The sequence below is a fragment of the Mesoplodon densirostris genome, chromosome X (genome assembly GCF_025265405.1).
Source record: "Mesoplodon densirostris isolate mMesDen1 chromosome X, mMesDen1 primary haplotype, whole genome shotgun sequence".
In the NCBI taxonomy this organism is placed as follows: domain Eukaryota; kingdom Metazoa; phylum Chordata; class Mammalia; order Artiodactyla; family Ziphiidae; genus Mesoplodon; species Mesoplodon densirostris.
In genome coordinates, this window is record NC_082681.1 from 116,839,180 (window position 1) to 116,861,927 (window position 22,748).

A 22,748-nucleotide genomic window follows, 5' to 3' on the forward strand; every position below is an offset into this window, starting at 1 on the left:
TACTGTAGTATTTACTGTTGAAAATAGTAAGTGGACCTGCACAGTTCAAACCCGTTGTTCAAGGGTCGACTGTATTTTTAATCTCTCCAAGAATGGAAACTCCCTTTATTTGAAAGAGCTGGTTATTCACTTTCCACATATTTAACTTTAGTACTTGATTGGCACTTATTTTGATAATAGGAGAATGCCTGAACATTATCTCAATTCCTCTTACTCCAAATGCTATGAGGTAGATATGATTTATATTCTCATTTTCAAGTGAAAATTGAGGCTCAAAGAGGTTAAGTAAATTGTCCAATGTAGTTAAGCAGAGGGCTGAAATTCAGATTCTTGGAATCCAGTTTCACTTTTTCTTTCAACCTACACCATCAAATAAGGTAGCCACTAACCACATATGACTGTTTAAATTTAATTTTAATTAATTAAAATGAAATAAAATGTAAAGTTTAGATCCTCACTTGCACTAGCCACATTTCAAGCGCTCAGTAGTCACAGGTGGCTAGTGGCTACCTCATTTGGACACTGCAGATAAGGAATATTCCATCATTGCAGAAAGTTCTATTTGATAATGCTGCTTTAAGCCATATTGTCTCTTTTAGATATGTTGACACATTTCCTCAGAATATATTGCAGTTCTGTCACAAGTTATATGGATTTAAAATTTTACTGTGAAATCTCATTCATGTGAAGTTTCTTCATTTGCATAGCACCAAGTTAACTTTGATCTGCAAATTAATAATATAGATAAGAGTCAAGGAGACATTAAACACACTTCAGAGACCAAAGTTTTTAACCATCAAATAACTCCAGAAGCACTCACTTAGATGTAAGCAATTGATATGATAATTACACATCATTTTTATTTATTCATTAAAACCAGGATCCCCTAAATTGCCCTGGTAGGAAATAATGTGGTTAGCCTAGTTCTTTCTAGCAGCCCTTCTGCTATTCCTAAATTCTATGTAAAATCATTTTATACTATTGACTTACCTTCCTCTCTCCCTTTGGTAAGTCAGTAGCATAAAATACTTCCACGCTGAAAAGTTTTTTTAAATTATACTATGAATTTTAAAATTAATATTTATTTATTTGTCTGTGTCAGGTCTTAGTTGAGGCACATGGGATCTATGTTGCAGCATGCGGGATCTTTTGTTGCTGCACGCAGGCTCTTCGTTGCAGCTCGCGGGCTTCTCTCTAGTTGTGACGCACAGGCTGTAGAGCACGCAGGCTCCGTAGTTGCAGCTTGCAGGCTTAGTTGCTCCATGGCATGTGGGATCTTAGTTCCCTGACCAGGGATCGAACCCACGTACCCTGCATTGGAAGGCAGATTCTTAACCACTGGTCCACCAGGGAAGTCCCTCATGCTGAAATTTTTACTAGCTCAAGATCTAGTTCCAAAGCCCTTGCTTCTTCCACTATATCCCAGGACTCCCTGGCAGGAGTGCTCCTGTGGGCCCCTCACAGAGGCTGGCACATAGTAGGGGTTCCATGAAAATCTGTTGATTGGTAGACAAAGACAGTTCTTTCAGGATGCCACCCATTGGAGTAGACTCTGATTTTCTACAAAGAATTCATGGATTAAAAAGAAAACTCTCTCGTTTCTTCTTTTTCCTTTACCAGTCTTTTCTGCAAAGCCTTCCTGATGAGATAAGGGCTTCCTGTTTGTAAGGAAGATGTTTTCTGGGCACTCAGGTGGGAGTGGGGAGTGCTAAAAGAGATGTATCTAAAAGAGATATTATGGAAACTTTCCTGGTGGTCCAGTGGCTAAGACTCCGTGCTCCCAATGCAGGGGATCTGGGTTCGATCCCTGGTCAGGGAACCAGATACCACATGCTGCACCTAAGAGTTTACATGCCACAACTAAAGATCCTGCACGTGGCAATGAAGATCCCATGTGCCGCAACTAAGACCCGGTGCAACCAAATAAATAAATAAAATAAAATAAAATAAAATAAAGAGACATTATGGCTTAAAGCAGCGTTATCCAATAGAACTTTCTGCAATGATGGAATATTCTGTATCTGCAGTGTCCAAATAAGGGGTGGGGGTGGGGAGTGCTATCCAGCCTGAGGATTTGGGAACGAAATCTGCCAGCTCCTTCAGAAGGGACAGCTGCCTTCCCACGGCACCAGTCATGGGTTAGGTCCATCAGTCCCTAAATATTATGTTGAGCACTCTGCCAGGTACAGGTTCTAGGTAACAGGAGAGAGAAGAGAATTTCGATTTCTTTAGAGAAGAATGGCACTTGTATTCCTAAATCTTTAGCTAAGGTGGTTTCTTATAACTTGCTTTGTTTGATCATACCAAACTTCAATGCCTTTTTTAGCAGAAATAAAGCTCAATTCCTCAATTTAGCAGTAAGTTTCAAAGAATATGACTTGTCAATTCCTTATGTTCTCTAAAGGAAATTTATAATGCGTAGGCCATAAGAGAAGAAAGAAAAATTAATAGAAACAATATAAGTGTATGTTGACTATTTAGTCTTTATTTGGAGGAAATTAAACAATTAGAACCCTCCAAATTTCTGAAGTTTAGATATCTGAGCATTTTTTTCCCCGCCACTTGTGGGAGCCAATCTCTGGTTCAGGAAAGGCTAGAAAGAGATCTCTTTGTCATGAAGTCTTTGCCAGCTCCCGTATAATATCTGTGGCAGAGTCAGGACCATTTGAAAACTTAACAAATGTGCCAAAAAGAAAACCACCACAACCGTCTGAGCACTTTTTAAAGGCACTTAAAGGGGAAGTAGATATTACATTTTTACTTCTTGTTCCAAAAAGCAATTAGGCCTTTTTCTTCTCATTCCTCTGTAATTCCTGCACATGACTCCTAATATTACAGGAACAGGCATTTATTTGCACAGCCTTCAGCTAACTCAACAGTCTTTGTCTCCTTTGGAAACTGTATGGTAGATTGATCCAAGGTCACGTGTCCTCTGAAACCAATTAGCAGGTGTGTCATCACTGCTATAGGCTGCTCTGCTGATTGTTCTTAGTCTGAAAATGGACAGGTGGAGCACATGCTCCATTCCTGATACAACTGAATCCAAGTCTCTAGAAGACACTAATGTCTCTGCCTAAACTGTAGAGCCTCACCCACTGTGGTCCTCTAAAGCAAGCCTTGACCATCAAGCATCTGAGAACTCTCACAGGCTCACAAAAATGGCTCAATTAGCCTGCAAAAAGATGGGAATAAGAGGCTGGACTTGGGAGTGTGTGAAACCTGGGGTTCCCTTGGTCTTTCCAGTGCTGGGAACTATGGGGAGAAAAGGAATCTTACTGGTTTCTCTTATTTTTGTCCTTTATTCTAAGGGACTTGGAGCCAACTCTCAAATACCATGGAGTAAAGAGTATACAAGAACTGGCATAAAATTAATTTTGCCCCATTCTCACAATGAGCCCTCATAATGTGAAAACATACTCTTTATTTCAAACTCACCCCAGGTATTAGGACATTTGAAAAGTTCTCTTTGTCTTTCCATGAACTACAAATCCTCTCTCTCTCTCCCTCTCTTTCTTCCTCTCTCTCTGTCTCTCTGTCTCTCTCTCTCTCTCTCTCTCACACACACACACACACACACACGCAGAAGGAGAAAAGGAATTTTAAAAAATTGCAAAGTATTGGAATGTATGGCCCAGGACAAAAAGGAAAAATACCTGTTTCAAATCTGTTTTCCTCATTCCTTAAGACAGAAATAAAAAGCATGTAAATAATAATTCTTTTGAAAGCAAAGACCAGTATGATTAGAATTTTTAACAGTACCATCATATTTACAAAAAATTAATCTTTAAGAGTTTGCCCTACATATATATTTTTTACTCTATATATTCTTTGAGAGTGAAGACTATCGCATTCGTCTTAGATACTTGGCTCCTGACATACTGTAGATGCTTAGTAAATGTTCGTTGAACGAGTGAAAGGAGTTTAAATTGCTGTTTATTCTATATCCTCTTTGCCCAGGGAGAGTCCTGAGTTTGTCCATCTAAGGTCATCTCTAAGGTTATCTAGGAGAGTGAATGAGTTTCATCCCAGCCTTTGAGACACAGATCAGTGTTGGGTGAATCAACTTCAATTTGACTCCAAAAGCAGAAACTAACACACCATTGTAAAGCAATTATACTCCAATAAAGATGTTAAAAAAATTTGACTCCAGTCTCTAAATTCATATTATCATTAACACCAGCAACAAAGATGTGATCACTGTTTACAAGGCTCTCCACCTCAAATCCTGCCACACTCCTAGGGTTGCTATAGGTTTGTGATATCTGAAGGTTAGGTGGGACCTGCTTAGAGAGATGGCAGACTCACCCTCTACAATTCTTCCTCAGCTTCCCCAGAGATGGGCAGAGCTGGATCAGCCTCCAAGAGAGATGGGTAAGACTTGAACACAAATCTGTCCCATAAGTTCTTTTCCATGTGACTACCACACTTTTTCTTTTTTGTTTTTTTCAGCTGCGTGCAGCATGCGGTATCTTAGTTCCCTGAACAGAGGTCGAATCCGTGCCCAATGCAGTGGAAGCCCGGAGTCTTAACCACTGGACCACCAGGGAGGCTCCTCACTGCAGTAGCTTCTCTTGTTGCGGAGCACGGGGTCTAGGCGCTCAGGCTTCAGTAGTTGTGGAGCACGGGCTTAGTTGCTCCACGGCACGTAGGACCTTCCCAGACCAGGGCCCCGTGTCCCCTGCGTTGGCAGGCGGATTCTTAACCACTGTGCCACCAGGGAAGTCCAATAAGAGTTTTGAAAAAAAAAATAAGAGTTTTGTAGGGCTTTCTCCATTATACAAGGTAGTGGAGAGTTATAATCACCAGGGAGTACAGAATTTTTCTTACCCTATACAATGCAGACCAGTAGGTCAATTCATTGAAAAACAAAATGGTTATAAGGGAGACTTGTTTTAAAAAATGATAAATACATACATTAAACATTATATTTAAAATAAATATTATACTTTGTCAATCCTTTAATTGGTCCACTGATTAGAGTTCTGTGTTTTCTTTTTCATTAGGCATACATATATGCAATGTCTCTGATTTCCAAATTTTGTAATTCTAAATGAAGTGAAAACTCAAGATACTTTCAAAATACTCTGAGTATAGAATCCTAGATTTGGGGGTATTTTGTCCCCTATCTTTTATAGTAGTCTTGTTTGCCCCTAATTCAACAGCAATTTTAAAAAGTCACATGACTGTATCTTTTCTTTCTAAAACAATTTAGTTTCTTAAAAAAAAACTTCGTTTCCCATAATTTTATCAATTTACATAACAGTTAATTAAATTATATTGTTACAATCACAAGTAAAATGGGCATAAACAGATTTGGGGAAAAGTTCAGCTAACTCTTGGAAAACGTATAACTCAACTGGTGGGAGCAAAAGTATCCAGGCATTCCCAAGAGTAGCTTACCTACTTAGTCTGAAGCATTCAGAGTGCTCTTAGGACTCTTAGGGGAAATGGAGAGCATTGATTAATTCTGCAGGTTGCTTAACTTGGAGGTTATTTAAGAGAATAACTACCATTACTTTTTGGGCATAAAATGTTAATATATTAGTAATCAGAGCAGGAAAGAAATCTTTTTGTCTTCCATGCCTCAGGTGTACTGCCTTATGTAATGAGCACCTACTGTGGAGTGGGCACTCTGCAGATTGAAAGACATTCTTTTACAGATATAATTCACATTTTAAAGTATATAAGTCGGGCTTCCCTGGTGGTGCAGTGGTTAAGAATCCGCCTGCCAATGCAGGGGATACAGGGTCGATCCCTGGCCTGGGAAGATCCCACGTGCCGCGGAGCAGCTAAGCCCGTGCACCACAATTACTGAGCCTACGCTCTATAGCCCGCGAGCCACAACTACTGAAGCCCATGCGCCTAGAGCCCGTGCTCCGCAACAAGAGAAGCCACCACAATGAGAAGCCCGTGCACCGCAACAAAGAGTAGACCCCACTCACCACAACTAGAGAAAGCCCGCACACCGCAACAAAGAGTAGACCCCACTCACCACAACTAGAGAAAGCCCACGCACAGCAACAAAGACCCAACACAGCCAAAAATAAAACAAATAAATAAATAAAAAATAAAGTATATGTCAAGCTGTACACCTGAAACTAACACAACGTTTTAAATCAACTATAATAAAATTAAAAAAATAAAGTATATACATCAATTTTTTTAGTATATTCACAGGGTTATGTAAGCATCAACACAATTTAATTTTAGAACACTTTCATCATCCCCCAAAAGAAATTCCGTACTCATTAGCAGTCACTTTCTGTTCCCTCCTAATACCCCCAGCACAAGGCAGCCATTCATCTACTTTCTGTCCTATGGATTTACCTATTCTGGAAATTTCATATAAATGAAATCATACAATATGTGGTTTTTTGTGTGTGTCTGACTTCTTTCACTTAGCATGTTTTCTTTTTTTAAAATTTATTTTATTATATTTTAATTTTGGCTGCGTTGGGTCTTTGTTGATGTGTGCGGCCTTTCTCTAGGTGCGGCGAGCAGGGGCTACTCTTTGCTGCGGTGCGTGGCTTCTCATTGTGGTGGCTTCTCTTGTTGCAGAGCATGGGCTCTAGGCGGGTGGGCTTCAGTAATTGTGGTGCATGGGCTTAGTAGTTGTGGCTCACAGGGTCTAGAGGGCAGGCTCAGTTGTTGTGGTGCCCAGGCTTAGCTGCTCCATGGCATGTGGGATCTTCCCAGACCAGGGGTCAACCCCATGTCCCCTGCATTGGCAGGTGGATTCTTAACCACTGCACCACCAGGGAAGTCCCATTAGCATGTGTTTTCAAGGTTCAGTCATGTTGTAGCATGTATCGGTATTCCATTCTGTTTTTGTGGCCAAATAATATTCCATTGTTTGGATATACAACCATTTGTTTCTCTATTCATCAGTCAATGGACATTTGGGTTGTTTTCACTTCTTGGTTATTGTGAATAATGCTGCTATGACATTCGTGTACAAGTTTTTTTGTGGACATGTTTTCAATTCTCTTGGGTATATACCTAGGAGTGGAATTGCTAGTTCACACGGTAACTCTACTTTTAACTTTTTGAGGAACTTTCAATCTGTTTTCCAAAGAGGCTGCACCATTTTACATTCCCACCAGCAATGTGTGAGTGTTCCAATTTCTCCATATACTCACCAATACTTGTTATTTTCCATTAAAAAAATTATAGCCATTCTAGTGGGTGTGAAGTGGTATCTCATTGTGGTTTTGATTTGCATTTCCCTATTGGCTAATGATGTTGAGCATTTTTAATGTGCTCATTAGCCATATGTATATCTTCTTTGGAGAAATGTCTACTCAAAGTCTTTGCCCACTTTGAATTGTGCTATATCTCTCAAAGACCCATCTTTGCCTTAAAACAAGGTCTCTCAACTTTGGCATTATTGACATTTGGGGATGGATAATTCTTTGTTGTGTGTGGTTTTCCTGTGCATTGTAGGATGTGTAGCAGCATCCCTGGTCTCTACCCACCAGATGCCAGTAGCACCCTCCAACTTGTGACAATCAAAACAGACACTGAAATATCACCTTGGGGCGGGGGTGCACAAAATCTCTCCTAAGCAAGAACCACTACTGTAAAGGATCCTTCTGTGCATCTAAGAAACACATGGAAACATAATTCAGTTTTAGTGAAGTGGTGGAGGCAGAAGTAGTCTGAGTGGGTTGAGGATGATGTGAGAAAATGGATGGACCCTTGGGATATGAACTGATCTTCCCAAGTCTGGTTGGTGAATTAATTGACAAAATGAGAGATAGATATCAAGGTTACAGATGAGGATTAGGTCACATGATGAGATAAATAATAATTCAATATAATAACACAAAATGAGTTATAAGACTGTATATGAAAGTATCAAAAGTGTGGTATATCTAGAACTGCTTATAGGATTTCTGAGACAGGGAATTTACTGGGAGCTGGTCTCTGGGGCCGAGTGTCGTCCCTTGACCCTCCTAGGCATGAAGCTCAAATGACTGTTAAGTGGCCTTTCCCTGTTAGACAGCTGTCAACTTCATTTCTCACGTTAGTCTCATCTCTTGGTGGTGATGTGGACACATCTGTCTCAGACATAGATGGTTGGATTGTAAGGAACATCACCCACTAAGCTAGCTTTTTCAGTAGGGAGGAATGCAAAGGGCTGTTTAATAGAAGCCACAGAAAGCTGAAAAGCAGGCCTTAGCAAGGTCAGAAACTAGGGCAGCTTGAGAAGCTGTCAGGAGGGGTCGTCTGTAGACATACTTATTCTGCTACTCTGCTCACAGTTCAGCTCCTGACCCACTCAGTCTCCACCTTTTTTTTTTTTTGGCCACTCAGTGTGGCATGCGGGATCTTAGACCAGGGATTGAACCTGCGCCCCCTGCAGTGGAAGTGCAGAGTCTTAACCACTGGACCACCAGGGAAGTCCCCAGTCTCCACCTCTTAGTTCTAATTCCTGAAAGAGGGAATCTGAGGATCTCAGAAACCGCTAAGTAGGCCATGGCTTGGCTCTCTTAATTGGGTGTCCTAACTCAGTTCCCTGGGCTGTGGGGTGGGGCAGTTTTCATAGAACACATGGGGTGGGGTGAGGGAGAAATAAAGAAATAGGAACCACATCATAGATGCTTAAGCCATTCCACCACGTGTACAGATTTTTCCCCCACTTTTTACCTTAATCATTCTTACCCCATTCTTCTCCCCCCACACCCCAACACACAACACATCTCACAGAAACAGCCTTACCATTGTTTGCCAGTTGAATACACAGTTACACCATTTTCCTGACTCTCTCCTTCAGTGCCTGTGGTACTATGGTCTTGACCTCAAGAATTCTGACTTCAGAAGGGATGGAGGGGAGAGAGGAATTACCCATCATGTTTTCTATTTAATAATGACATGCCAGGCAGGTGTCATCTAAACCTAGCTGGGCAATTTTTTTTAATTAATTAATTTTTTAAATTTATTTTATTTTTGGCTGCGTTGGGTCTTCGTTGCTGCGTGTGGGCTTTTCCCTGGTTGCGGCAAGCGGGGGCTACTCTTCATTGCAGTGCACGGGCTTCTCATTGTGGTGGCTTCTCTTGTTGTGGAGCACAGGCTCTAGGCGCACGGGCTTCAGTAGTTGTGGCACGTGGGCTCAGTAGTTGCTGCTTGCGGGCTCTAGAGCGCAGGCTCAGTAGTTGTGGTACACGGGCTTAGTTGCTCCGTGGCATGTGGGGTCTTCCCAGGCCAGGGATCGAACCTGTGTCCCCTGCATTGGCAGGCGATTCTTAACCACTGCACCACCAGGGAAGCCCCCTTAGCTGGGCAATTTTAACAAGAGAAATATATCTGTTTGGGGAGTAGTGTCTGAAACCTCTTCATCCCAATCCTCCCCCATTGGCATAACTGTTCGGAATAAAGACTACCAAGCTGTTGGGAGATGGTACATCCTTCCCACTAGTTAATAAAGTGATGCTCTGCCTTCACAGTGTATTAATTAAAAAGGTAATCAGTGCATGATTCAAGTTTGCTGTTTGAAACTCAACAGCAATAAGCTCAGAACACTACTCAGATTTTTTTTCTCATAAAGAAATGAATAACAAATTAGGGCCACAGAGACAGAGTAATCACATTTTGAATGATTTCTCCTGAGTATGCCTTTAATAACCTGTATGCGTCGGGTAAGAAGAACAAAGAAAGGCAAAGTTAATTATCTAGGAAAAGCTTCATCTAGGAGTTTTAGTCACATTAGCCCAGGGTTTCTCAGCCTTGGTACTACTGGTATTTGGGGCCAGATAATTCTTTATTGTGGGGAGCAATCCTGTGCCTATAGTAGGATATTTAGCAGCATCCCTGGTCTCTAACCAGTAGATGCCAGTAGCACCCCTCTACCCAGGTTGTGACAACCAAAAATGTCTCTAGACGTTGTTAAATATCCCCTGCGGGGCAAAATCACCCTGGATTGAAAACTACTGAGTTAACTACACACGTTTCTTCTCACCCCTCATTCCCTGGATCCCTCCAGGGTTTGCTGTTTTAAATTCTTGGAACCAAACGTACCAGGCCATCTACATTTTCCAGGGAGTAATATGAAAAGAAGTTGACTGGGTCAAAATTACTTGTCCAGATGACAAGAAGGGCTCCTTGCATTTCTGTATTGAAAAGTAGCAGACAAAAAGAACAAAGGAAGAAAGTCTAAAAAAGTATTTATTTAAGGCACTCAGCTAAACATATTTATTCCCTACAAAATCCTCAGGGACATCATTAGCCTTATTTTATTGGTGAGGAAACTGAGGCCAAAAGATGCTGAGTAATTTGCTGAAGAACACACAGTTTGTAATTTAGCAGTGGAGCTAGAAGTCTGACGGCAAACTTTGTGCATTTATACACATTGCCTCAGTATAGGCATTTAAAGTGCTAGACAGCTAATAAAGCAGTGACCAATTTTTATCTTTTCAAAAATACTTTTATTATGGAGAGATTCAAACACATGCAAAATTAGACAAAACAGTTCCTTCCCATTTGTGCTGTTCATGTACACTTCACCTAGCATCAACAATGATCAACTCATGACCAATATTGTTTCATCTAGAGCTTTTCAACATTGCCATTATGGACATTTTGGGCTGGATAATGATTTGTTACATGTGTCCAGTCCACACACAAGACAAAGCAAGACCCTAGCCAACGTCTGACTGATTTGACTGGTAAAAGTACATTGAGTTGCTTTTGGTTTCAGACAGTTTTTTTCTTAATTTTTAATTTTTAAATTTTTGGCTGTGTTGGGTTTGTTGCTGCTCGCGGGCTTTCCCTGGTTGCGGTGCACGGGCTTCTCATTGCAGTGGCTTCTCTTGTTGAGGAGCATGGGCTCTAGGTGTGTGAGCTTCAGTAGTTGTAGCACACGGGCTCAGTAGTTGTGGCACAAGAGCTCTAGAGCGCAGGCTCAGTAGTTGTGGTGCACAGACTTAGTTCCTCCGTGGCATGTGAGATCTTCCTGGGCCAGGGTTCGAACCCATGTCCCTGCATTAGCAGGAGGATTCTTAACCACTGTGCCACCAGGGAAGCCCCCAGTTTATTACTTACGTAGACGTGAAAGAAATGTAGCCAGCTTCCTGTAGTCCTTGTCCCACATATCGCAAAGGACAACATGGAAACAAAAGAGGCCAGATGACCTCAACTCCCATGGATGAGGAGCCCATTGTAAATGGCAACTAAGTGGTTTTCTACTCTTCAGCTCTACAGTGAGGAGGGCAGGGCAGGAAGCTCCATACTTCAGTAGAACCAAGAAGGCATTAGAAACTCTCAGGACAGCCTCTCAGAGGACGTAGGGAGGGAGTGGGAGATGGGCTCAGAGCGGCTCCTAACAGGCCGCCCATCTCTCATGTTCCAGGAAGATCACAGGGCATTCTGCCAACACTCAGATAAGCTGCAGTTCAAGTCTTTGCCGGTGTGAACTACATGGAGAGGTTCAAGGTCATCAGGGTGCCAGGGCAGAACTATTCCCTCACAGTGGAGGGCTGCTCCTGTGCATTGTAGGATGTTTAGCAGCATTCATGGCCTCCACCCACTACATGCCTGGAGGACCACCCCACACGATGCGACAACCAAAAATGTCTCCAGACATCCTAAATGTACCTTGGGGGGCAAAATTGCACCCAGTTGGGAACTACTCATCTAGAGTCCTATCCACTCCTCACACCCACACGATATATTTCACCTGCAAGTACTTTAGTGTATATTTCTAAAATAGTTTTTAAAAACATGAACACAATATCATTTTCATACCTAAATAAATTAATAATAATTCTTTTATAGCATCCAGAAACTGTTCAAATTTCTAGTTGTTTCATAAACCTTGTAATTTTTTTACAGTGTTTTGAATTAGGATCCTAATAATATAGTCTATATATTTCAATTGATTGCTATGTCTTCTAGATAGTTTCTTTCAATTTTTTTTTTTTTTTTTTTTTTTTTTTTTTTTGCTGCAAAAAGCTTTATTGTTTCCATTTGGTCCAAGGCTTGGGAGAGAGCTCCAGGGTGGTTAAAAAGCTGCCTAGTGGCTGCAGAGCGGGGCTTCAGGCAGAAGCCCTGACGCCACAGGGGCTCCTCAAAGGCCGCTGGGCTCCGGATGCTCCTACTCGTGCTGGAGGGCGAGCCTTTCCACGAGGGACTCGCCCAGCCCCGCCTGGAGACCAGCCGGCCTGCGGAGGTTGGTCACAGGTGGGCGCGCATCTTCTGGATGAGTTTCACCTGCTCATCTAGGAGGCGGCTCTCCCGGAAGTCACGGGGGCGGGGGTCTGCGCGGGCAGAGCTCAGGGCGTGCAGGTCCACAAGGGCCTGGTTCAGGTTCTCCTCCGCGAGCACGACGGCTTCCACAGCGTCCTGGGTTTCACCCCACTCATCCTGAGACGCTTCTGAACGTCCTGGAGGGCGCGGCTGCCGCGCTGCTTTTGCATTTTCAAGAGACGCTGGGCGCCCTCACGCTTCCCCTCGGGCGCTTCGCGGAAAAAGTGGCCCAGGCCCTCCAGAGCCGCGGCGCGGCGGTGGAAATAGGAGCCCAGAGAGAGGTAGGTGCGGGAGGCCGGCAGATGCCTGTTGACCAGGCGGTTGACGGCGGCCTCCACCTCGGCAGAATCATTCTGACGAATCTGGGAGCTCGTGGGGGATCGGTCATACGGAGTTAAGCTCAAAATATGGTGCTGGCGGTCCCGGTGGCCGAGGCCAGCTGAGCGGCTGGTTCCGAAGGTTGCGAGTGGAACACAGGTTGGAGGTGGTCGGAGGCGGGAGCGAGGGGCGCCCCTGGGTCTGTTCCGTCCAAACACTGTTGTAGCAGGAGACGGAGCCGCGGGAACACCCAGCGCACTGCCTCTTTCAATATTTTGATTGTACAAACTGGGTTTGTCCTATAGAGCGTCCCACAATCTGGATTTTGTTGATTGCATCCCTGTGCCGTTAGCGTACTCCTTTATCCCTTCTGTATTTACCGTAAATTGGTCTTGGATCAAGAGGTGTGGTCACAGCCAGGTTCTGTTTACTTGGCAAACTACTTCATAGGTGGTGCATGTACCTCTATCAGGAGCATATAACATTTGGGATTGTCTTTTTGTCATGTTAGCAGTTGTTGATGCTCAATGTCTAGATCCAGTCATTCGCTTGGCATTATAATATATGGCTAGTCTCATTCATTGCTTTTTTCATTACCTTCTTCATTACTCATTCTACAATGATACACTTCTCCTTCCTTATTATTTGGTCACCCAGAGGTACAGTTTGTAGAGGAAATGTAAGATACATGCTTGATTCTTTCCCTCCAGTTCCCAGTTTTCAAAATAATGCATTTGTTCCCTTGAATTTTCCAATGCAGACAACTGAGGTTTGGGGTTTGTTTGGGATTTTTTTTTTTTGGTAGTATTAGGAACTCATGGATTTAAACGTATTTGGTGGATTTCAATCCATTGCAGTTCTTACCCTTTGGATGCTTCCCCTTTCATCTTTGGTTGGCAGGAGTCTCTCCAAGTTGGTTCCTGAGTCCTTTCGATAATTTCTATCCTTTTAAAAAAGGATAATAGAACTTACATGTTCACGAGTATTTTTTTAATGATTTTTAAAAATTAATTAACTTATTTTTGGCTGCATTGGGTCTTCATTGTGGTGCACGCGCTTCTTACTGTGGTGGCTTATCTTGTTTCGGAGCACGGGCTCTAGGTATGTGGGCTTCAGTAGTTGTGGCACATGGGCTCAGTAGTTGTGGCTTGTAGGCTCTAGAGCACAGGCTGAGTAGTTGTGGCGCACAGGCTTAGTTGCTCCGCAGCATGTGAGATCTTCCGGAACCAGGGCTCGAACCCGTATCCCCTGCATTGGCAGGCGGATTCTTAACCACTGTGCCACCAGGAAAGTCCCTCACATGAGTATTTTTATCTTCACAGTTTCACCCTACAACAGCGTTACTTAAAGTGTGGGCGTCAGGCAATACTTGTGAGCTGATGGAGCGTCAAATTGACTGGCCCTACCCAGGCCTACTGAATTAGAGTCTCTGGGAATGGGGCCCAGCAAACTGTAGTTTAACAAGTTCTCCAGGTGATTCTTATGCACATTAAAGTTTGAGGACATATGCTGTACAAGAATTGACTTCAGGGTAGGACAGGAATAAAGACACAGACTTAGAGAATGGACTTGAGGACATGGGGAGGGGGAAGGGTAAGCTGGGACGAAGTGAGAGAGTGGCATGGACATATAGACACTACCAAACGTCAAACAGATAGCTAGTGGGAAGCAGCCGCATAGCACAGGGAGATCAGCTCGGTGCTTTGTGACCACCTAGAGGGGTGGGATAGGGAGGGTGGGAGGGAGATGCAAGAGGGAGGAGATTTGGGGATATATGTATACGTATAGCTGATTCACTTTGTTATACAGCAGAAACTAGCACAACATTGTAAAGCAATTATACTCCAATAAAGATGTCAAAAAAAATTGACTTCAGAGCCTAGCTTTGGCTCACCTTCCTCACTTAAGATCCCTAGCCCTTCAGGAATTTTTTGCCAGCGTAGACCACCCCTCTGTTCTTATGGGATATCATCAGAGGGTACAGTCATCACTGAGGGTTATTGATTGATAGTTTGATAGGTGAATGATGAATCTGGTTAATACCTCTTTGGATCCAAAAATTCCAATATAATTGCTTTTCATAAGTGGCCTTATAAAGCTGCCACGATGAAAATTTCAAAAGAATTACTCCAAAAATGTTTTGAGCAATGGTGGTATTATATGTGCTAGGGACTGCCATGGTTTAATGCTAATGGTTTTGCTCCTATTAAGTTCTTATGGTTGAATGGTGTGGTGAGGTTATCCAGACTATTTTGCAGAAATAGATGATTATTTTTCTTTGAAAGTGCTTATTCCATGCTTGCTTAGTTGCTTACTCAAGAGAATTTCTTCTTGTAGCAAAGATGGGCTTCTGTGGAAGCACACTGACTGTATATAGTTATTCTCAAGCACCATTAGTGAGTCAGTCATTCAACATAGCCTCTCATCTGGCACATAAGTAGACTAGGTTTAAAATGATTGCTTTTAGACATAATGGTTTTCACATAGCCAGCTTCGTGGGACACATACACTAATAGGGCTTATTTCTTTCAATGTAAACAAAATAGAGATTCTTGGAAAAAAGAGAGCCTAATAGCTTTGGGGTCAAGACCCATGTCTTAGTAAAGTCTCTCACCATATCTGCTTCACCATAGTGGTTCTCAACTCTTTTTTGGTTTTGTAATTTTAAAAGTTCTGATACTGTTCCCAAGGCCAATTAGGCCAGAATATCTAGAGAGTGGGAATGTAGCATCAGGTGTTTGAAAGGCCCGCCACCGCCAGGTGATTCTAATGTACAACCAAGGCTGAGAACCTTGTGGAGTGAAGCAGAGACAATGAGAAACTTTATTAAGACATGAACTTATATCCCTAAAGTGTTAGGCTCTCTTTTTTCAAGAATAAGATGTCTGATAAACTTGGGGGCCTTTAGAAAGATCAGTTCTCACCAGCACTACCTGATATTATTCAGAGATTTACATTTCACTCACAGAGAAGATAACCTGCTGAGTCTACTTCTGCTTGTATGATGGAGGAAGAGCCCATCTGATGCTACTTTTTGGAGGATTTATTAGAGGATGTGAAGACAACTTGAATGAGTGTTTCAAGATGACATCCTCCATTGGTACCTACTGAATGAGTCAAATATGAGATTTATAGGGGCTTAATAAAAGGTTTTACCTAGCTAGGTTGTATTATTTATGTCAAACTAAATGAAAAGCTTTCAACAAGAAGGCTATCCACAGAGAGCAAGCCAAGCAGGGTATGGGAAATGAGCTGCAGAGGCAACATATGATGAGCAGGGGCTTTGAAGTCCAACAGACCTGAGTTTGAAACTCAGCTCTGCCATTGACTGGCTCCATGACTTTGGGCAAATTACTTAACCTCTCTAATCACGGATTCTTTTCTGAAAACCTGGCATAGTGCCTGTGATTGACACAGAGTAGGGTTTCACAAGTTACTAAGTATTAAAATTACAGGGAATGTATTGTTCGAATATCTGGAGATGAGATACAAGGTCCAGCTCAGGCTAAGGAATGTGTGGTATTCAGAATAATGCCCCCACCACATATGTCCACATCCTAATTCCCAGAACCTGGGAAATATGTTACTTTACATGGCAAAAGGGATTTTACAGATGTAATTAGGTTCAAGATCTTGCAATGGGAGTGAGTATCCTGGATTACCCAGGTGGGCCCCGTGTCATCACAAGGGTCTTTTCAAGAGAAAGAGGCAGGCAGGAGAGTTAGAGAAGATATGACTCCTGAAGCAGAGGCTGGAGTGGTGCAATTGCTGTTTTTGAGATGGAAGGAAGAGGGTTGTGAGCCAAGTAATGCAGGCAGCTCTAGAAGCTGGAAAAAGCCTCCTCTAGAGGCTCCAGAAGAAAGGCAGTCTTGCTGATACATTGGTTTTAGTCCACTGAGATCCCTTTCAGACTTCTGACCTCCAGAACTTTAAGATAATAAACTTGTGTTATTTTAAGCCACTACATTTGAGGTAAACTGTTACAGCAGCAATAGGAAACTAATACAGAAGATTAAACCAAATCTCTCTTTGAGCATTCAAAGATACCAAGTACAGATTGTGCGAGATGAAGATTTCACTTTGGAGTCCAGGCCATTCAAATCAATTAGTATAAAGTCCAAGGATTGTAATAATAGTTTACTTGTAAATGAATTTATCTATCCTGGCATCGGATGGTCTTGATTCTTCACTTGCCAGTCAAGCACATTTGTAGCACGTTCAGAAGGCCCCTGGCACAATCCTCAGGACCCTGCAGTATTTGCTGCAGTACTGAGAAACTGCCTGGTGGGAAAGCAAGAAGGAAGAAAACTGGTAATGGCAGATCAATAACCAAGAAAGACAGCTCTTGGGGATTATCAGGAGAAGTGGCGATCTGGTCAACTATTCTGGAGGACAATTTGACAATAGCATCAAAAAAATGTATATAAAGCCTTAAAAATGCAAGTCCTCTGACTCAGCAATTCTACTTGTAGGAAAATTTATCCTAGGGGAAAAAGCTGGATTAGATTAGTATGCATATCATTTACCTGCTTAAAAAATCCTTTCATGGAACACTTGGGGAGACTCAAGGCAGACAGCAGTACATCCACTTACATTGGATAATTAAAAGTGGCAGGTGTTTGTACTGGCCATAGCTTGGTCTGCATGTGAATCTGGTTAGATTAACCTCGAAGTTCCCCAAGCCACCTTTGCTACATTTGATCTCTTTTACGAAAATCACTGAAACGGTGATTGTGACTAACAGTTCCAATGTTAAATTGGTGTCTGCCCTTAAATACTTATTATAAACTATCATCCAATTTTGTGACTTAAATAAATTAAAATTTTTATATGTCTGTGTAATTGAGCACTTAAGTGTTGAAAATTACCTATATTCTTACCCACTGACATTCAGGTAATATATTTGTCATGCAAAAGCTGTGATTCCAAATTATGCTCAAATCCAAGTGAGGAATCTTTATTAATTTTTTTTTTCTGTTGTGTTATCTGTTTTGGCCGTATGTTTGGACCCAAATTCCATCAAGGAGGGACCAAAATTTACACAACATTCTTGAGTATGATGGCGGCTGCATTTGAAGTTTTGATTAAACTGCTCTACATGTGTGATTATTACTTGTAAACAGATGATTAGATATTAATTAGACAATAAGTGATTGTAAAGCACTTAGAAAATAAAAGTGTTTATAAATACCACCAACTAATAGCAACAGTAATTCTTTACTGACTACACAGCTGCTAATGTCAATAAGAATGATTTATTCTAGCTAAATGCAAAAAAGCTGCTATCATATCTGTTTTGCTACAGCAAAACAAAATATATCATATTTACAAGTGATTTTACATCAGTGTTTAGATAAATACATCTCATTTTGATAAAAACAACTTATCTCTTTTAGGACCTTCTCAGACACAGGTACAACCATTGTGGCGTGGTGTCTTTGAGTGCTAAGAACTGAAGCTCCTTCCTGCTCATCTCTCTGACTTACGTCAAATATTTATTTCTTTAAAATATAAGATGTAGGGCTTCCCTGGTGGCGCAGTGGTTGAGAGTCCACCTGCCGATGCAGGGGACATGAGTTCGTGCCCTGGTCCGGGAAGATCCCACATGCCGTGGAGCGGCTGGGCCCGTGAGCCATGGCCACTGAGCCTGCGCGTCCGGAGCCTGCGCGTCCGGAGCCTGTGCTCCGCAATGGGAGAGGCCACAACAGTGAGAGGCCCGCGTACCGCAAAAAAAAAAAAAAAAAAAAAAAAATAGAGAGAGAAAGCTTAAATGTAATGCGTGCTCTTAAAAAAATAAACAGATATACGATATTATGACATTTTTATCCACGTGTGATGAGGACATGAAAGGTATTTGCCATAAGACATAGATCATATTAGAACTTTATGATGGGGCACTGAAATGGTATTAGTTGGAGATCCTCCAGATGCAGTTGCAGACCCTGAGACAAGAATTCAAGTTCAAGTTAATTTGGGAGGCGAGTCCAGGAAACACCCACAGGAGTGTGGGCAAGCGAGACAAAGAAAAGAAGGCAGCCAATACAATTTGGGGCGCTCTGTCAAGCCAGCTACCACCATGGGAAATTGAACTTAATCCCACTGGGGAACTCTGGGAGTCAGTGTAGAACAGCGTAGATTCAGTGATCCCACTTGAGGACTGAGGGCAGTGCGGTATTTGTACATTCACTCCTCTCAGTCATTGCTTGAGAGCTCTTGGGGGTGTGAGCTGTGCCTTTTCTGGCCCTTCAGCCCTGTCTCAACGGTATTGTTGGGGAGAGGGGGCAGGACTTTCGGTGGCCTGAGAAAGCCCTCAGGCAGAGATGCAGGTGCTGGCCGTTGGCAGCCAGCGGGCAGGTGCTGACGACAATGGTAAGGCCCGAGGGGATCAGGGAAGGCTCAGTTTCTGCTCTGAGGAGATTATTTTAGTTCTTCCCTGCAGATATTTGGGAAGAGTATTTCCAATAATTTGGTGTTGAAGTGAAGACCGCTTGGGGGAAGAATGATATCATTTGTAGGTCTCTTGCAAGCTGAAGCAAAGGTCCCTATGACTCGGTTTCCTCATCTGATCAGCTGTTGAGGGTGTTACAGGTAGCACACGGTGAGTACCTAGCATAGTGCTCAGAGCGGAAGAGGTACTTGATAAACGGTAGAAAGAAAGATGGTGGTGCTTGTGAGGTGCAGCGCCGATCTAACAAGTTCTCATGAAGCCGTGCCCTACTTGTAGAGGTTACAAGACTCAAGAGCCCTGTCCCCAAAAGTTCCCTGGGGATTTTCTGAGCAGCCTGCCTCCAACACGTTCCCTCTTCTTCTGCTAACCGGAGATAGGACTCCCCCAGTTTCAGCTTTCTTGTTTCCTCCACTGAGCCCCTGCACCTTTCTATTCTCTCCCATGCTAACCTCTGCCTGCCTCATCCCCACCCCGTATCCAGCCCTTGATTCCTTTGGGGAGAAAAGGTAATGTTCATTTTCCCCCCAACTATCGGGGTAGTAGATGCTTATTTTAAAATACTTGTTATAGACCTGAAAATATAAAAAAGAAATCAAAATCCCCCATAATCCCACCGTTTAAAGATGTTACTTAACATCCTGATGTATTTCCCTCCAGTGCTCTTTTCTAGGCATGTACATATCCCATAATCAGGATTATTTTTCAGAATCGTATTCTGTGGCCTGCTTTTCTCACCTGACACAATGTTAACATGTTCCCCTAGCATTAGATTTTCTTCAAAAACATGACTCCTAATGCATGTATAATACTATATGGATGTATTTAATTTTTATTTTAACCACTTCTCCTATTGCTGTAAATTGTACGTTTTTTTTTTTTTTTTGCTTCTTGTAAATAAGTCTGCATTAGCATCTTTGTATGTAATTATTTGTGAGCTTCTGGTTGTTTCTTTGGGGATAAATTCCCAAGGGAAAGCCCTGGGTCAAAGGGTATGAACTCTAAAGGCTGTAGCATGTACTGACAAATGTCCTCCATGGAGGTTTTTTTTTTAAAAAACAATGTTAAAATTGTGTATAGATTTGTGTAACCATTACCATAATCAGGATACAGAACAATTCCATCACCCCAGTAACCCCTCTTCTCATCCCTTTATAGTCACCCCCCATATAACCCCTAGAGGGTTATGGAATACTTAATTCCATATTGTGTAATTAACTGGTCATTCTTAATCATCTTAATAGCATTACAAAGCCCCCAAGTTTAAATAACCCATTCAGGTATTATTAAGAAGCTCCTGAATCAGGTTGCAGTAGCAGCCAAGACTCTGATCCCCAGAGTGGGTGAATCTGGTAAGGACCCCTCTCAGAGTGGTGCCTGAGAGAGCTTATTTCTCCCCATTAGGACTGTGAGAGTCAGCCCCTGGGCTGTGGGGAGAGGGGGATGAGAAGCCAGGACAAGGCTGGGGTAGGATTAGTGGGAATGGAGTTACTTATAGAGCTGACCCTCAAGGCAGTTAGAGGTCTAAATTTTGAGGTTCAAGGACTTCGGCTGATTATGTATCAGGTACGACTTGGATTTAGCACATAATGGCACTGATGGTTAAAGGTCTGATTTAGGTGACACAATGAAGATGCTCAGGCAGAGGCAGCATCTTGTTTTGATGAGACGGGGCGGGGGAGAAGGGGGCATCTGCCCACTTTGACACAGTAAAGGCTGGAGGTGGGGGATAAGGGCACAGTCTAGGCTCTTGGGCAAGAGGGGTTTGCAAGGACCCCACTAGCCATCAGGACGCTGCTAAATAGGAACAGGTGAGCGTCCTATTCTAGAGAGGGAATTAGAGGACCAATTAGGAACCAAGCTGGTAGCTCGGTGGCCCAGAACACAGTGGGGGTTAGGAGGTGAGGTGCTTTCCAACGGATCATGTACAGCCAAAAATAAATAAAATAAGTAAATTTATTTTTTAAAAAAAGAAATGCAAATTCCGGCCCTATCCCAGACCTACTGAGCCAGGTCTTGAGGGCTGAATAATTTACATTTCCAACAAGTTCTCGGGTGACCCTGATGTTGGTGTGGCTGGTCCTGGAGCATACTTGGATGAAAACCACTGCTATAGATTAAAATGAAAGATTTAGAAGCCCCGGGACTTGTCCTAAGAGGATTTCTACCTAGTTGTTTTTTCTGTCACTACACCTGCTGCACCCCCCTGCCCCGCCAAGCCCGCATCCTTCCAATCCCAGCTCCACTGCTTATGAGTTTGAGGCCCTGAGCAATTACTGTAAATTTCAATTTTCTCACCTGTAAGTGGGGATAATGTTAAGATTGACCTCTTTGGGTTGTTATGAAGATTAAACAATATCTAGGTAAAGTACCTAGCAATGTGCCTGTGCTTGATAAATGCTAGCAATTACCATGATTTTTTTTTTTTTGGCCAAGCCGCGTGGCTTGTGGGATTTTAGTTCCCCAACCAGGGATGGAAACCGGACCCTCAGCAGTGAGAGCGTGGAGTCCTCACTATGGACTGCCAGGGAATTCCCAAGCCGTGATTTTTATTAATGTTATTTTAAGTGTGATATTTCACTAGAACGAATACCTTTGTGAGTTCTTTTCTTTGGGTGTGTGTCTCCAGAACGCCCTCTTACAAATGGTTATTCCTGGACGATTTAGACATTAAGGCACATCATCTTTAATACCCCATCTGTGAGGTTTCTGTGATTGCCATGAGCATTTGGCTGAGAGCAGGGTGCTTAGGAAATGGGAGCACAGGAATAATAGACCAGCATAAGGAACAGTGTATGGAAGCGCAGACAACAGCAAGACCTCATTGAGGAAACTCAGAGTAGCTGGTGAGGAGGAGGAATGGCCGAGGGAGGAAGTAATTGGGGAGGGCAGTCAGAGGTGGGAGGCAGGTTTTCGAAGACAATCTACCTCCTTCGAAGTTCCTCTCAGGGCAGCCCCGGGGTGAGCACCTGGGCTACACCAGGCCTCAGAGGATCTGCCATGGCTCTTGTTGCAGTCAAGGGGGTGAACACTCAGGTGCCCTCAATGAATGCCGTGAGAGGCCCTCCGAGGCCAGGTGGCAATTGTGGGCACAGGGAGTTTGGGCTCAAAAGTGGTTTTGTCTTCAGGGTGGCTCCTATTTGGCAAAATTCTGACTACAGCACAGCAAACATGTCAGGGACTTGGTCTTTTTTAGTGGAGGTCTGCTATGTCCTGTCTCGAGGCGCTCTGGGCACGTCAGGACGCGGTTTTTTCTTATCTGGGTAGTGCAGCCGGGGTCCCTGGCCCAGAATGGACCTTTGCAACTGAATTAAACAGGAGAAACAAAAGCAGCAAGTTCGGGGCCTCCCTGGTGGCGCAAGTGGTTGAGAGTCCGCCTGCCGATGCAGGGGATACGGGTTCGTGCCCCGGTCTGGGAGGATCCCATATGCCGCGGAGCGGCTGGGCCCGTGAGCCATGGCCGCTGAGCCTGCGCGTCCGGAGCCTGCGCGTCCGGAGCCTGTGCTCCGCAACGGGGGAGGCCACAGCAGTGAGAGGCCCGCATACTGAAAAAAAAAAAAAAAAAAAAAAAAAAGCAGCAAGTTCGGGCCCCCAGGGCACGGCCCGCCAGCCAATGGGGCCCGGCCGCTCCCCGGCGGAGTGGTACTATTATGACAGTAGCCAACCAGCGCGCTCCATGCAAATGAGGTACTGTATCCCGCACCCGCAGCTCCAGTGTTGTCTGGTTGTTATAGTGATAAAC

The 22,748-nt window shown here is 43.2% G+C and overlaps 1 non-coding gene and 1 pseudogene across 1 annotated transcript; both read right to left on the reverse strand.

Annotated features, from left to right (window-relative positions):
- Positions 1-2,560: 2,560 nt before the first annotated feature.
- Positions 2,561-2,708, reverse strand: LOC132482805 (small nucleolar RNA SNORA12). Its single transcript, XR_009530971.1, has one exon. It is a non-coding gene; the product is annotated as a small nucleolar RNA SNORA12 (small nucleolar RNA).
- Positions 2,709-12,091: 9,383 nt separating this feature from the next.
- On the reverse strand, positions 12,092-19,452 carry LOC132481759 (ferritin light chain-like; annotated as a pseudogene).
- Between the last annotated feature and the right edge of the window lie 3,296 nt (positions 19,453-22,748).